The 16,387-nt window shown below is 40.8% G+C and overlaps 1 long non-coding RNA gene across 2 annotated transcripts in view; it reads left to right on the forward strand.

Moving 5' to 3' along the window:
* Nucleotides 1–10: 10 nt before the first annotated feature.
* LOC146440812 (uncharacterized) overlaps nt 11–16,387 on the forward strand; it is a 51,450-nt gene continuing 35,073 nt past the window's right edge. For both annotated transcript variants that reach the window (XR_014849674.1, XR_014849673.1), the window contains exons 1-2: nt 11–149; nt 1,439–1,603. This is a non-coding gene — a long non-coding RNA (uncharacterized LOC146440812). The remainder of the gene's footprint in view (nt 150–1,438; nt 1,604–16,387) is intronic.

Below are 16,387 nucleotides of genomic sequence, written 5' to 3' on the forward strand. Positions count from 1 at the left end.
GACGTCAGAGCCGCCCAATCGCCGCGCGGCAGACATCGCGGCTCCTCCTGGCGTGACCGAGCCCGGCCGTGACGGCTCCCGCCATTGGCCCGATTCGAAATTCGCTCCCTCCTGATTGGCCGGCCGGGCGGCAGGCTATTTTTAGCAGGGTATATAAAGCGGGGAAGCAGCGGCTGCTTTTTCCGAAGGGGCGGTGTGCGCGCGCGGGGCGGCCGCGCGGGGGAGGGGAGCGGCGAGCGCGCGGCGCTGCCGGCGGCGGCCGCGGGGGGCGCTGCGGAGCCGGGCCGGGCTGTGCCGGGCCTGTCAGCGGTGTCCCGTGCTGTCCGTCTGACCAGGGGTTATGTGTGACCCCCCAGCCTGTCAGGGGTGTCCTATCCGTGTGACCAGGGGTTATGTGTGCCCCCCCAGCCTGTCAGCGGTGTCCCGTGCTGTCCGTCTGACCAGGGGTTATGTGTGACCCCCCAGCCTGTCAGGGGTGTCCCGTGTGACCAGGGGTTATATGTGACCCCCCCAACCTGTCAGGGGTGTCCTATCCGTGTGACCAGGGGTTATGTGTGCCCCCCCAGCCTGTCAGGGGTGTCCTATCCGTGTGACCAGGGGTTATATGTGACCCCCCCAGCCTGTCAGGGGTGTCCTATCCGTGTGACCAGGGGTTATGTGTGCCCCCCCAGCCTGTCAGGGGTGTCCTATCGGTCTGACCAGGGGTTATGTGTGCCCCCCCAGCCTGTCAGGGGTGTCCCGTGTGACCAGGGGTTATATGTGACCCCTCGCCCCCAGCCTGTCAGGGGTGTCCCATCCTATCTGTGTGACCAAGGGTTGTATGTGACACCCCAGCCTGTCAGAGGTGTCCCATCCGTCTGACCAGGGCTTGCATGTGACCCCCCAGCCTGTCAGGGGTGTCCCGTCCTATCTGTCTGACCAGAGGTTATATGTGACCCCCAAGCCTGTCAGGGCTGTCCTATCTGACCAGGGGTAACCGTGGTCCCCCCAGGCCTGTCAGAGGTGTCCCATCCTATCCGTCTGACCAGGATTATATGTGATCCCCCAGCCTGTCAGGGCTGTCCCATCCTATCCGTGTGACCAGGATTATATATGATCCCTTCGGGCCTGCCAGGGGTGTCCCATCTGACCAGGGGTTATATGTGAGCCCCCAGCCTGTCAGGGGTATCCCATCCTATCCATCTGACCAGGGGTTATATATGAGCCCCCAGCCTGTCAGGGGTATCCTATCCTATCCGTCTGACCGGGGTTATATGTGACCCCCCGGACCCATGCAGGGGTGTCTCGTCCTTCCCTGCCTTACCAGGGGTAACTGTGACCCTCTTCAGCACCTTCCTCATGTGGCTTCAGAGCAACATCCACAGGCTCTCCAGGTACTCTGGGCTGTGCTTTCCTGTGAGCAGGAGGTCTCAGATGTTTCTGTCCTTTTGTCCCCCAGGGGACAGCTGTGGAGGCCTCTGTCACCTTGGAGGGGGAGCTGGGTCCCGAGGCAGACCTGGGTGATGGTCCTGGAGCTTTGTGCGAAGAGAGATCTTCGCGTGGATGAACACCACGGTGGATGCTACTGGCCAGAACCATCCAACGCTGCTTCTCCCAATTCCACGTAAGTACACTTAGTTATTTGTGTGTTGATGATAGAGCACCGGCTTTTTTAAGACTAGACTTGTCAATGATGTGGATGTCTTAATATAATTTAAGAAACTGTGGTCATTAGCTTTCCAAAGGAGTGTCCAGCACATGGAACAAACAGTCCTAATGTGTTTTTTTTTATTAAAGGACTTCTAATTTTCCGCTGATATTTCCGTCGTAATCTCAGCTCTGTTCTTTCCATTTCCCCACTTTTTTTCTGTATCTGTTGCTGGTTGCCTACAGAGGGTACCTGAAGTGTTTAATGTGTATTTCTTCTGCCTACTGTCTTCTGTGAGCTGGTGATTGCAGGTGTGAAAATGTCAGTCTAACTTTCCATCCCTTGGCCCTTCATGAACTATTAATATTCCTTAAACAAACAACTGGCATTCATGGTTGGTTTTCCTGTGTCTATGAAAAAAAGTCTAAGGTCAATTAGAGCATTATTTTATGTTTAGAGAAACAAGCCAATGCTGAAAACACAAAACATCTAAATCCAGATAATTATGCACACTTGGTTGAATCAGCAATTCTTTACTTGGTTTCACATGGCCAAACATGTAAATATATATCCAAAATTGCCTTGCAGGCAACAGATAGTGCAGGTAGTTTTGTGCCTACTTGTGGCCAAAACTAGATCCTCTGAGGTAAAATGCAGAAGGGGGAAAAAATGAGCCCTCTTAAGTAGGTGAATTATACACCTTACTTGAGCCTACTTTTAGTTCTGTGGAGTAATATATTTTTTGGCCTGAAATGCGGTGTGGGCTCCAGTCAAATATAACCTGGTAACATAACTCTGGGAATCATTAGTGTTTTTTAACTCACCCGCTCCCTGTTTAGAGAAGATTTTATTTTCAAACATAGTGACAGTAAATGCAACTATCCACTCTTTCTATTTTACACTTGCCCCCCTTTTAGCTGTGTGTCATGTCAGAGAAATCTGGGCTTGTCAGAGGCTGGATGAGGTTGGCTCTGTCCATGTGGAGTTGGAGGCACAAGGACCTTATTTTGTATGAGCAGTATTTCCCAGTGAAGGACAACTGGAAATAGCAGATGTAAATTGGTGGAGATACAAAGGTCCTTAAATGAAATGCCTCTTTACTTTAATAAGTAAGGTTTTCTGCACTGCTGTCAGTCTGTGATTAGTTGACTGGGCTGAAGAATCCTGCTGTAGGAAAGAATGAACCAAATCAAAGAAAGCCATGGCACAGATGTGACTATAGTGTAGTAAAAGCTGTTTAAGTTATATTCTGATTGAATTCTGGCTTTCATTAGACAATTATCAATGGGCAAAAGAAAAATGACATATGTGTCACTTGATCAGTTAGTTCTAGATTGCAACTGTACTAACAAATTTTTATTTCAAGTATCAAAAAGCATCAATAGAACTAAAGGTCAAGCCCACATAAAAAAGAATGGATAAGACTACAGAGTGAAGAAAACAGACAATGTGTTTTCACTCAGTATATATTTAATCAGGAATTAAAATGAAATGGTGAGTCAATAACATGCTGTGGTTTAGGAGACTGTTCCGTGGAACACAGGATGAAGGGAAACTACTGGCACTAATAGCAGCCATGTGGAACGAAGGGATGGCATGTGAGTTGAAGGGAATTTATTGTAGTCTGTGGAGGATAATAAACGTTAGGAAAAATTTTAATAGACCCCAAATGAAAGAAAATGAAAGAATGAGCTAGTGAAGATACTTGAAGATATAATTTAGTCCCTAATGACTTTCTTCAAGCTATACAAAGCAGTTAAATTTCAAATATCCATTTTATATCATTAGGATTTTTTCAATCATGAGCCAGGATGGAATTTACCTTGAAAAGCTTAAAAGAAAACATGTTCTAACTTTAAAAATCCAGTGCAAAATCAGTCAGTCCCTTGGGACTACACAACTTTATTTAGATGTGCCAGACAAGGACAAAGACCCTGATTTAGTGCAGAGGCCTCTTCATTTATGTGAGTGAAGGATACTGAAGTGTGTGTGGTGACTGGGCAGTGCTGGTGAGTGAGGAATGAATACAGCTACCAAGTTCCTTGGATGATTTTATTGTCACTGCCAAACACTTAATTCATGGTGGATGCCCTTGATTTCATAGAGCTACTCACAGACTTACTTCCAATCCTGTAAATGTTCCATGTGTTTTTAAATCCATATAATCAATGCTATTAATAAATGAAGCAAAAATTAGTTAAAATTATATAGGATTGTTCCAAATGTCAGAGCTTTGCCTGTAAAGTTTCACAATGGCTTTTAAGTAGGACTGTCCACAATTTAAGAGAAGCAGCCAATTTACCACTTTAAGGCTGCTGATTTACAAATACATGCAGGGAAAAAAGCCCAGTGTGCTTTTTTTTTTTTTTTTCCCTTTTGCTTCATTAATTTTAGTAAGGTTCTGTCTGAAAAGCTGCTTTGCCACATTACATACCCCACCACTTCTACATAGTAACCACTTTTGTCTGGAATAGTAGACTCTTCCTGGAAAATCTGCTCTCTGAAGTAGCAGGTGACAGACGGTGTTTTCCAGGTGGGCTGAGCTCCACATGAGGCAGGGGGAGCACCTGTTCTGTTCTTAGAATATTCATGCATTTTTAGAGGACACATCAACTTGGTCTGCATTGTATTCAGTGCTGAGAGTAAGAAGAGGAGAAAACCTCCTGAAAATGGTTCACGTGCAGCCAGATGCAGGGAGGTTAGGTGAAATAGGCAGGAATCAATAGCTTTTGGTTTGATTAGGATAAATGGGCTTTATTGGGGAAAAAAAGAGAGAGAAAAGGTGTGAACTTCATGAAAGCATTGTCAGATAGCAGAGAACACTCCTTGAAACGATCTGCATCCGAGGTGGCAAGTTGCTAAATCGAAAACTAGCATGCAATGTGATTCTACCACAGATAAAGTAAATGCTCTTTGAGGATTATAAATAGAACTGTAATGAGTAGGCAAGTAAGTGGGGTGATTCCTGATCTGTCACTCTGGCAGAGTTAGAGACATGTTTCAGACCGTATACTAGCCTAAAACTAAGTGAAAGGTAAATTAATTTAAAAAGACAGAATGATAAAAATACAGTAAGGAAGAATTTAGGTAAATGTGACCTGAACTTGTTCAGCAGACACAGAAAACAGGAGAGATGATGTGTTTCCCTACAAATACTGGTAAAAAATTAACCAGAATGGAGGGGGAAAAATGGTTGTCATTAGTTAATGTGAACAGAGCATGAATCAATGACCCATAACTGAGTCAAAGAGGTGGTGTGTTGAGTTTTTTATCATTCTGGTTTGTTGGATTTTTTTGGTCTTCAGATGAAACCCACAGCTGTGTAATTTCTGTAGTTTACCTGCTACAGAACCTTGGAGTTCACGCTTTTAAACTCCTTTTCACTTTGGTTCTCCTAGATGTGCCTAAACAGTCAATGAGAAGGTAATGCTCTGGGAACTGATCTGTGAGCACCATCAGCACCCAGAAGCAGCATGAGAACAAAAAGTGTCAACAGACAATCTTCTTTCAGGATGATGTATTGTAGAATGTCTTCCTTAGGTGTCCATACTCTCACCTTGAAGGCAATTACATTTTCCATTTCCATCTCTGGCACCGGAGAGGTGATTCTGTCTCTTGCTGCCGTAGTTACAAGTGACGATCCTAGTGGCCTAGTTGAAAACAGGTTATTAAATCTGTTTCCTCATGTACCTGTGTTGTCTTTATGCTTTAAATTGGCCTTTTTTCCTCCCTGATGCTTAGCTGCTGAACATATTTATGAACAAAACATATATTCACTTTTCAGCTCTTTCTTCTGTGACTGTATTAGGACAAAATAAGAGGCTCAGTTTAGCAGTCTGCTTAATAGTACACATGTGTATTAGTAACAGGAGTTATAAGTCCTAACTGAATAGGAATTTCATGGGTTTTAATATAACAAATATCACATACGGTTTTCTAAAGTATTTAAAAGCACTCATCTGGTACAGGGAAAATAAAATTTGAACTTTTAAAAAGTTACTGTTTTAATTTTTGTGAGATCTGAACTTTAGGATGACTGCTTTTCTAGCAGTGCATAAAGTCTTCTGTGATGTAAAAAAAATCTTCTATTCTTAAAAAAAAAGTAAGAAAGGATGAGGTAGCCTTCAGACCTTTCTTTATAAAAATGAGTAATAAGTAGAAAGAACAGCATACTTTCTTTGTAAAGCATCTTTACAAAAGATGGGGTTTAGAGTGAGCAGCCTCATAAGTAGCAAATCTGAGCAACTGGGACTTGTCTGATGCCAAGTTACTTAGCTGCTTTTAGGAAGTTTACTGACTGCTTCTCCAGGTGGAGGAGCAGAATTTGCTATGATTAATGATTAAAAAAGCTGCTTGAGCTAAGAAAAAAATAAAACACCTGTGTCACTGGGTGTTTTTTCATTTTCTTATGACTGGTTTTTAGTTTTTGCTGCTGCTAATTAGTGAGCATTATTTAACAGAGCATTAAGCTGGGAAACTTAATTCGGACCAATTTTGGAAGCTGTGAGAAAAGGAGCCCAATAAGAACCAGTCATTTTGTGAAGCGAGAGACTGGAGGACTAATGATTGTTAAAAATAGCCAGGCTGTCTCACTAGCTGCTTGTGAGGCTTAGTAAAAGTACATAGAATTAGATTGTAGCTGCAAACTTTCATAGGAGAATGCAAGGAAGTATTTCTAAGCAGGGATGCCAATTAGACACAGGGCTGGCTGGCCGGGGTGGTTGTGAAACTGCCTTTTCTGGGAATTAGTCATGGCAAGACTAGACAAGGAGTTGTGTGGAAGCCTCAGCCAAGAACTGCAGACCTTTGCTGGGAATGAACTACATGGCCTGGGATAGCTTTTCCAACTTGTAACATCTCTGTTCTGACTTTACATGAAGTGCATTGCATGGATTTTAAGTTTTGTAAAGGGTTTTAAGGGCTTCTCTTTGTCACAGTACTCCTTTCTGTGGTGAATGGAAGGGAAAAAAGTGCCTATTGCTGTAATATTAGGGAGTTTTTCTCTTACCAGGGAATGGGATAAACCTTTTGCCCCTGGCAACTTGACTTTCCATGGCACAGGAGAGCAATCTCCTTGAGTCTCTCCTTATGAGAAGTGGGATTCAGTGCTGATTCACCCCCCTCCATCAACTTCAACTGCAAAATTAGATTCAGTGTCTGATATGCACGCAGCCATAGGTACATAGTTGAGAGCAAAATGAACTGTGGCCTTCTTTGGGACACAAGGAAATAAACACAGTCATTAAAGAGTCAGCACCGTTACCACACAGTGAACCTTTACTCAGTGTTCCCACCTATTGTTATTTGAAATACCCCATTTCCTGTTTTCCGTAGCTGCTGCCAATGGTCGGGATTCAGCTCTCATTCACATCAGTGTAACTCTGGTAGCTTTGGGACATCAGGAGGGAAAAGGAAGTGGAAAGCAAGTAACTGTGATGAAGTAACCCTGAATTTCCACTGAAGTGCTCAGGGTTTACTCTCAGCCAGTGCCAGGGCTCAGCCTGGTGTGTAGGAATTCAGGGAAATTGTTGTTTGCTGTGTAATACCCCATCAATACACTCACACTGTCATTATTACTGCTATTGTGCACTAGGACGATAGCAAAAATAAAATAAAGATACTCAGTCCGTATGTATCTGAGATGAATGGGCACGTATAACATATAAACACACACAATAGCTAGTTACTTTTTCATTCATGGAGGCTTCTTGGATCCTTATTATGAGACTGTGAAGTCATAAGAAAATTTTAAATGGCTGTGTAAAAAGTATTTTTTCAGAGTTTTTATATTTCAGCCTGGTAAGAAAAAAAGAAAATTTTAAAAAAACCCACTCCCAAAAATGAAGCAACCAGGAAAAAAAAAAAAAAACCAACCCAACACTCCATGAAATCCTACAAACAAAAACCAAATGAAAACCCAAACAAAAAAACCCCACCCTTTGTTCAAAGTGTGGAAGAAAGGATTTTTAATCCAAATTCCATAATGAGGAGACAGAAAAACACAGATAACTGGAGGACCAGACCCACAAAGATAACTCTCAAGTCTCAGTCATTTTTCTCTGCTGGGAAATTTATTGGAAATGCAAATGCCAATAAAGCATTGTGAATTCTTGGCTAGTATTATCTCTGGGTCTCTGTTCCCTAACTAAACAGAAAGGATACTACTGCCTTGCTTCACTCTATGCCAAATGTAAGCTCTGGCCCAAAATCACAAAGAGAGATCATGGCAGAGGCAAGACATGAACTAAGATCTGAGTCCTAATCCAGGCTTGATACAATAAACTCCTCTTTCATTTGCTTTTGAATAACAAGCAAAGTGTTAATCTTATTCCTATACATTTACAACCTGATGGAGTTCTTATCTGTGATGGTCATTTCATTTCCTGCTGGCAATTTCACAGCCTTCTAAAGCTTTTTCCTCCTGAATATTTTTTTCCTTTCCCCAAGAGACAGGCAGCTTCCTTCAAGACTTCTCCAGCAAAGCTTGCCTGTCTTCTTTGGTGGTGTGTGCTGTGTGATCTTTACTGGTGCAGGAATCATCTATTACCATTTTTTAATTACATGTTGATGTTCTCTGTCTTCCTTACCTGTTATTTGTACCTAATCACTCTCCCTCAAAAATATGTAAACTTTTTTTTTTAGGAGATATCCTAGAAGCTTTTTGTCAAATAAAACTATTTTGCTTTAAATGAGCACTTTTTTGAGTTTAAATGCTCAAGGTAACTTGCTATTTTCAAGGGACAAGCAATTAAGTTCATAAGCATACACAAAACTCAAAATGTTTCTATCTTTTCCATTCTCTTGCAGTTTATGAAATTTATTTGAGTGGGGATTTTTTAAAATCTCATTTGACATTCATTTGGAAATCACGGGTTTCAGAGGCATGATAGAAATCAAAAGTTGTATCATTTGAAACAAATAAATTGTCTTGTTTTAACTGGAGGGAGAAAATTTTTAACCAGCTGATCTTTTTGGTATCATGTGATTTAATAGGCAATCACACTTTTGTTTTATAGAATGCTGATGGCACCTTTGACTGTGCATGTGTTGTAAATTTGAATGTAAATGTTCTAATTTTAATAGAAGTAAGAAGTACTTTCCATTCTCTCTAAATTTCATCATTATGAATGTCTTCAGTACAGCAAAGTCTTTAAGAGTTTTTTTAAATTTTTTTGGGTCTTGTTCATCTGAAAACTAATCCACCAAAATGAATGTGGAAATAATTTGATCAAAACATTACACACATGAAAATAATTAGGCACCCATCCTGCACATGTGAGTTGGTAAACATTTACACAGTGGTAACCCAAACTATGCAATGGTCAAGCAAATTGACATAAGATGCCTGCAGAAACAGTCATGCTAGGGAAAAAACGTGAGATTTATACATCTGTAGTTATTATTCTTCATTGCTTGTATTGTGATAACACCTAAATGCATCATCAAAGCTGAATGGCATTGAACTACATGTGAAAAGAACAAACACTAAATGACAGTCCCCTTCCCAAAAAGATTAGTTAAACATGATTTTAATTAGGACTGATTGGTCCCTTTACAGCGTGTATTTCTGCCACTAACTATTTCAACATACAGCATATTAGTTATGACTGCATTTTTCCCAGTTTCATCAATCTCAGGGATGTCTTTGGGGGGCAGGATATAACACGGCAGTTTCCCATCTTTCAAGGGGTCCCAGCTGAGCTGAGTCATGTGGCAGTGGGAATGGAAAGGAGGAGCAGGAAGGTGCTGCTGCCAAAGGGGTTTGGGATCATGGCCCTGTCACTGGCTGAGTTGGGGATGCTCTGTGTCGCTGCATTGAAAGCTTGGCTTCTCAGGAGAACTGCTGGACTCAGGAGCTGACTTGGAGGCCTCGTGGTGCTAGCCAAGCTGTAAACACATCCACACAGCCAATCTCTTGCTTGACCAGCCTGTTTTCAGAAGAAAAGATAACAAAGCAGATTGAAAGGGAGCTGCACTGTTCCCAATTTGCAGACCGGGAGATCTGCGACACCGAAAGTTTGTCTACACAGAGAGATTTACACTGCTGTGAGATCCTCAGTGGAAACGTTTCCTGCTCACTGACAAGCACTATCTGTGTCCAGATGAACAGATGGCTTTTGCTTCACTGTGACTCATGGCTGTTACATGGTGGGAAAGTCCTCCGAAGTAAGAGCTTTGGGGGTTTCTATCCTTTGCTCCTTTGTGCTGTTGCTGGGCCCAAAGCGCTGCAGAATTGCTCTCTAGATTTTGGCTGATGCTCATAGTGTTATTTTTTTAGTGATATAGGCAGCAACTGTTGAAAGGGCTATATTTCTTTTAGGGAGGTTGTCTCATCATTTGAAAGGGGATATGCCTCAACATGATCACAGGGGAGAAGCTGTAGAAGGAAAAAGGATAACTAGTCAGAGTGTCATGGAGAGCGGTGAGGGAAGTGAAGCACAAAAATGTTGGGCATTCTCTTTGTTCAAAGGAGAGTAAAAACTTCTTATCTGAATGTTTAAAGACACGAGCACACAATGGTGCATGTGTACAGATAATTAAAATACCATCAATTCCCTGCCTCCAGGAACTGTAACTCAGAGCATGTTGTGTCCTGGCACTTTTGTAAAGTATCAGACAGTGCTATAGATGCTGCTTCACAAAGTGACACAAAAATCAAAAATTCAAAAAAATGCAATTAAATGTAAATAAGGTCTCCTGGAGGTTTTTCTGAAATAGAAATACTGCTTGCTCAAGTGAAATTCCTTCTAATCCAGTGGCTTTCAATCTTTCCAAATCCCCGTGGGATGAAAAGATGAGCCTTGTGGCATGCTTGGAAGGTTAATGAATGTGGACTCTGAACACAGTCTCAGGAAAGACTTCTTATTGAAAATATGTTATGGAAAGTGTTTAAAAAAGGGCACTAGTATGAGCACTTCTGTGACTTATAACAATAGTTCTACACAGAGAGTAAACACAATTTTTTATTAGCTACTTCCTGTGCCATTGAAATACAGCACTGGGAATATCATCTGCAGGTAAATAGCTCCTGCAAACACTAGACTCAGCTGGCTTCATGCAGTCCTGCTTTGTCAGAGAGCTGCATTCAGCAATAGCTCTTAGAGCTGAATAACCATTGGGGGGGCTTTAGGTGGAGGGCTCAGCACCAGGAGCCTAATGTGCACGTTGCCAAAGGACAAGACACCTGCCATAATCCCTTCACCTGGAATAAGTGGTTGTGCTTGTCTGGCCAAGGAAAGAGGTCTTTGCCAGGACTGGTATTTAACCTGCAAGGTACATCCCAGGGTCTAACAGTGACTCAGAACACAAACCTCCCATCTCAGACTGTCCCAAACAGTCCTTTCCAATCCATTCAGTTGCTTCCTACAGTGTTTAAGTGTTCTTTTTTTTTTCTTTTTCAGTCTTGAGACACATCCATGTATCCATCATCCATTCTTCAGTCTTGAAATGGCATATGGAACATTCATTTTCATACCAGGAGGCTGAAGTAGGACAGAGATAGATAAATACACAATAGGTGTAATTCTTTTATCCATCGTAATCTCAGTGGATGTACTTTTATTTCAGTACAATTGCAATAGTACAGATGACTTATATGAAATCTCTAGAGCAACAATCGCTTTGTCAAATGACTTTTCTTTGAAAATTCAATATAATGGCAACTCTCAGTATGATATTTGATTACTTGTAAAGTTCCCTTTTTCCTTAGCCCCTCAAAAGTTCTGCAAGTGCCTAACTGCATCTGACACTCACACACTGCTAAAAAATTTAACCTTTATATTTAATTCGAAGACAGTTTTCCTGGAGACAAGTGAATAGGTGAAAATCTGAGTTCTAACATGAAAATAAATAGGCTGTCACTGGAATTTTACATTTGAGAAAATTCTGAAGTGGCAACCAACTGGTCAAAAACTGCCCAAACCTGAAACTGACACACCTGTGATATAAGAAAATACTGACTTTTAGACCAGTATCTTGAATTTTAAGAAGCCTGACAAATAATATTTAGGATTTATTTAATATATCTGTTGGATGTTGGTTTTAGTATTACAGGAGATCTTTTGGATTCTTTTCAGGTTTTAATATTACCTCAATCAGATTAAAAATACAGAATTATGATCCTTCTGCTGGCTTCCCAAGAGACTTCTCTGGTGTCTAATTTAGATTTCATTAGGCTAACATATATCATTAATTAGACATTTCACTGATAAAAGAATAGATTTTCTCTTATCAAGAGAAAATCAATAGATTTTTCTCGAGGGAGCTCTGACAGATCTAATTTTCTTAGACTTCATGAAAAAATTTGAACTGATATTGCATGTTGAATTATTATTAATATTTCCATTCCAGACCTTGGCACAAGAAGTAGGAATGCAGTGATGAAATATACTGGTGGCACCAAGCTGGGAGATGTTGTCAATACAAAGATGGATTGGAGTGTAACACCACAGGAAAAGAAATGGCCTTGAGGGCTGGGGTAATACCAGCTGGGAGGGAAAACCAGTCTAAATTCAGGGTCATGCACTTATGTACCAAACCCAAGGATTTATTTTGCACTGTAGGAGATCATCAGTTTGACTTGACAGAAGAATGAATAGGCCATTTAATCACTGATCAGGAGATCGCCTCATCATGAGATCACAAAGCATTTCATCCAGTGGCAGGAAGGTAAATGAAGTCGTGGGGTGCAAAAGGCATTTCCAGAGTTAGATGCTAATGTGCAAAGTCCTGAGTTGCATCATGTCTGGAATCCCATATCTGACAGGAAATATGCTGCATGAACAAGTTGCAGGGAAGGGTGACACGTGGCCCAGAGAATTTTTGTTGAGAGAGAGAGAAAATACAAAATTACGCTTATTTAGGCAAAGAGAGATTTTGTCCTCTAAATGAATAGGAAAAAAATATCAGACAGGAAGAACATTAATAAACATGACAGGCAAAAGAAGAGTTGTATAGAAAGTAGTTATGCAAAGGTCTAGACTAGAAACTAAGATGTTTTATATATTTTCTTTGGACTGGGAAATCTTGTAGTAGGGGTAGTGGAATAAAAATCCAATTAATTAGTAGTAAGAGAAGAAGGTAGCCCTGCTGGATCAAGCTGGAGTGGTATATCAGTTTTAGTATTCTCTCTTCAACCATGATAAAATTTATGCAGAAATGCCAGAAATTCAACCTCAGAACTTGTGGTAATGGAGGACTAGATTCACATTCCCCCTTTAAAATAACAAGGACAAAAGCCCAGTGGCAATATTTTTAGAGGGGGAGAGTTGGTGAGACTGTGCTTTCTGCAGTCCATTCCCATTGTACTCCTGTAGCATTCAGAACTGCCAGACTAGTGATGTTAGGTGCTACATCTGTGCCTTAAAACAATCTCTCTGTAGATCTGATGTCCATGAATTTAATTTCTGTTTGTTTCTTTAGTGTTATTTTATTGACGGTTGTCTGTTTTAGGGGTTTAGCATCTGTATCTGGGTTTGTTCCTTCCACTCACATGGTTCCACATCTCACATGGTTGCAGCTCTGAGCAGCAAAAATATCTACCCTTACTGGACTCTTGTGATTTCTTGTGCCACCCTTTACATCATCAAAATCCTCTGCTATGTGACCCTTTTAATATTAAGATATGTTTAGCTTCTTAGGAGCAAAATATTATGTTTCTATAGCATAGAAACGAGTATTCTGATGGCATCACAAGTTTTTTAGTCATTAAGCAATATTTAAAACAAGTAAAAATGCATTCAATTTTTAAGATACATAGCAGACATATTTCAGCCTTTAAATAGGCCTTTTGCCTTTTGAAATAACCACTCAGCTAGAGTTGTTATCTCAGTTCTCACTTTCAAGCTCTATCAAAAAGCAAAGACTGGTTGCCCAGCAGCTGCACAGTACACAACAGGAAAGAAGGGAAGTTGAATGTAGTTTACTGTGCCATTGTTTAAAAGACAGTCGAGATTGTCCTTGCATGAGATTCAGATAGCCGAGCTGGAGGCAGATCTGAGCTGGCACTTACTCACCTCCAACACACCTTAGTCTTTCAGACTCTCTCATGGGAGTGGATATTCCATTGTCTGGCACCTTCTTTTCAACAAGACTGCTGTTGTCATCGGGGTGACTGTTGTCCATCATCACTGGCATTTTGCCTGTACCTGCCACGTGTCCTTGGATGTCATATTTCCCGTACAACTTTCCTCTTAGAGCCATGACTCTTATCCTTATTGTTTGTGAGATTCAGATAGTCATAAAGAACTCAGGAAATGTCTTTCTGGGAACCTCCAAATATTTTTGAAGGCCTGTTTGTTTGGTTTTTTTCTCATTCATACTTTTTTTTTTTTTGGCTTAGATTTTCCAAATAAGGTTTTCTTTCCTCTTTGGCCTATAATATGTCACATTACTCAAATCAAAGCTGCAAATACTTTCATAAATAGGCAGAAGGGTTGTCTGCCTTCACTTCTATTAGTAGAATATCTCTGTTGCAGTAGTTATAACAAGAAGTGCATTGAATTTATTGAACTTATTCAAAAAGTGTGTTTATGACCATTATAGTGCCTGCTCTGCAGGCTCTCATTCTTCAGAGATGGAAACACATTACTGTTGTTAAGAACTGTGTACAATGATGGCTCTTTCCTCATTTTGTGGCTAACAGGAAATATGTTTAAACTGCAGCATGAGAAGTAGACAGCTCAGAAGAGGAATTGGAGCAGAAAAGCCTGTTGCATAAATGGTACAATTTTATAGTATTGAGTAAATGTTTATAATCTGTAGTGGTGAGTTTAGAATTCATGACAAAACTGCTAGCATATGATTTTTTTTTTTTTTCTTGAGGACAAGAATTAATAGTTGAAATCCTATTTGTACTAGCAAGAGATTCATGTTTGCAATTGACATCCAGAGTTTCTGGTGCTAGACTTGTGGCTCATTGGTTAGACAATATTGAACCAAATTCTAACCTTTTCCAGGCATGCACAACCTCAGATCACAATCACATTAAGAACTGAGGAAAGGGATGATTCAATGTGTTTAAAAGTCAGTTCAGTATCCCGAGCTTTAGTTTGTCAATAAATCTCATGACCTCTGCATGTAAGCTGGGAAGGTCAAAGGATGTTTCTGAGCTTTCAGATTCAACAGTGCAGCAGAGCTGCATCCCAGCTCTCTGGTAGCATTCCTGTATCCTACTTTGGGCTGTGTTTTTGCTAGTGCACATTGCTGGGTCATCATGAGCTTCTCATCCATAAACACCCCCAAGTCCTTTCCTCTGGGCTGCTCCCAAGGCAGAGCCTTACACAGGACCATGTTGAAGTTCAGGAGGTTCCCATGGGCTGAGCTCTCCAGCCTGTGCAGATCCCTCTGGATGGCATCCCTGCCCTCCAGCATGTCTATACCATGCTGCTTGGTGTCACACCTGCTGAGGGTGCACTGATCCCACTGCCCATGGCACCAGCACAGATGTTAAACATCACCAGTCCCAATTCTGGCCTCTGAGGAGCAGCACCCAACACTGTTTTACAGTGAGATCCTTTGGGAAGTGGAGAATATTAGGAAGAGCATAATTTTGCTACGTTAGGTTAGTATATAATTTCAATATAATACACTTTATCTAATAATTCTTGAGATTCATAAGAATTTTTTTCTCCCCTTCTGACTGCTGTGTCTGTGGTCCTGTTAAGATCACTTTTAGAATGACTTAAGCAAATGAAGACCACTTTCAGAAATACTTTTGCTGACTAGAGTTTCTGTGTCTTTAGTTTCAAGGAGAACTTGTCTCCTATGCCCATTTCCTTTTTCAGTTGTTCTACAGAATTTCTGCACAGTTTCTTTATTTCCCCCTCTTATTTTTTGTGATGCAGTACATATTGAAGAGAAAAAATATCAGAATATGATTTAATAGGTCTCTCTGTGTATGTGTGATATTTGTATTCTGCCAAAAGCTTGTGTATTTTATAGTGAATTCATTCTGAATGCCCAAAATGAGTTTTCAGAATCTTTCTATTTTAGAACTTGAGGCCATTAAAATGCATTACTGCAGCATCCCAAATGTATACAGCTGAACTAATATGTTATCCTTATGAAAATGCAACCTGTATTATCTTCCAAGGTTTAAAAATATGAATATTGTTAGTGGGTACGCTGCCTTGCAAGAAGTTAAAATAATATCCTGTCCTGGGAAAAAAAAAAAAAAAAGAAGAAACAACAACAAAAAAAAGGCCACTTATCTGAAAAACTCAGAATGTTTTCTCCATCCTCAGCTCTTGGGTCAGCCTGGCCTGACATGAGGCTGGGAGGTGCACACAGTAACAAGCATGTTATGGTTTATCTGTTCCTGTCAACTGCTGCTCCTGGCTGAGTGTGCTAAATCAGAGCTCTGGAGGCTCTATTTCAGAAAGAAATATAACAGCAGGGTTGCAACTTGTCAGTTCCTAGATTAAGGCTTCACATATGATGGAGGCCCATTAAAACATGAGTACTTTTGAGAACACATGCGAACGGAGGATTTGTAATCATAAAACTGACACAGTGCCAATGGAAGATGGCAATATATTTGTGCCTGTTGAATATAAGGCAGAGAAAGCTGACTCCAAGCATTCATATATTAAATCTGAGGTCCCAGAAAAGTACAACATTGGCTTTAAAGTAGTGAAATGTAGATAATAAATAAGTTCCTTTTATTATCCTTCAAGTGTTAAAGCACCGAGGGTTTATGTTTCAAGTCTGTCTGACCAAATATGAGATATAGAAAAAAAAAATTACATATCTGTGTGTGAG

This window comes from Lichenostomus cassidix, chromosome 2 (assembly GCF_008360975.1).
Source record: "Lichenostomus cassidix isolate B80296 chromosome 2, HeHo_3.0, whole genome shotgun sequence".
NCBI lineage: Eukaryota > Metazoa > Chordata > Aves > Passeriformes > Meliphagidae > Lichenostomus > Lichenostomus cassidix.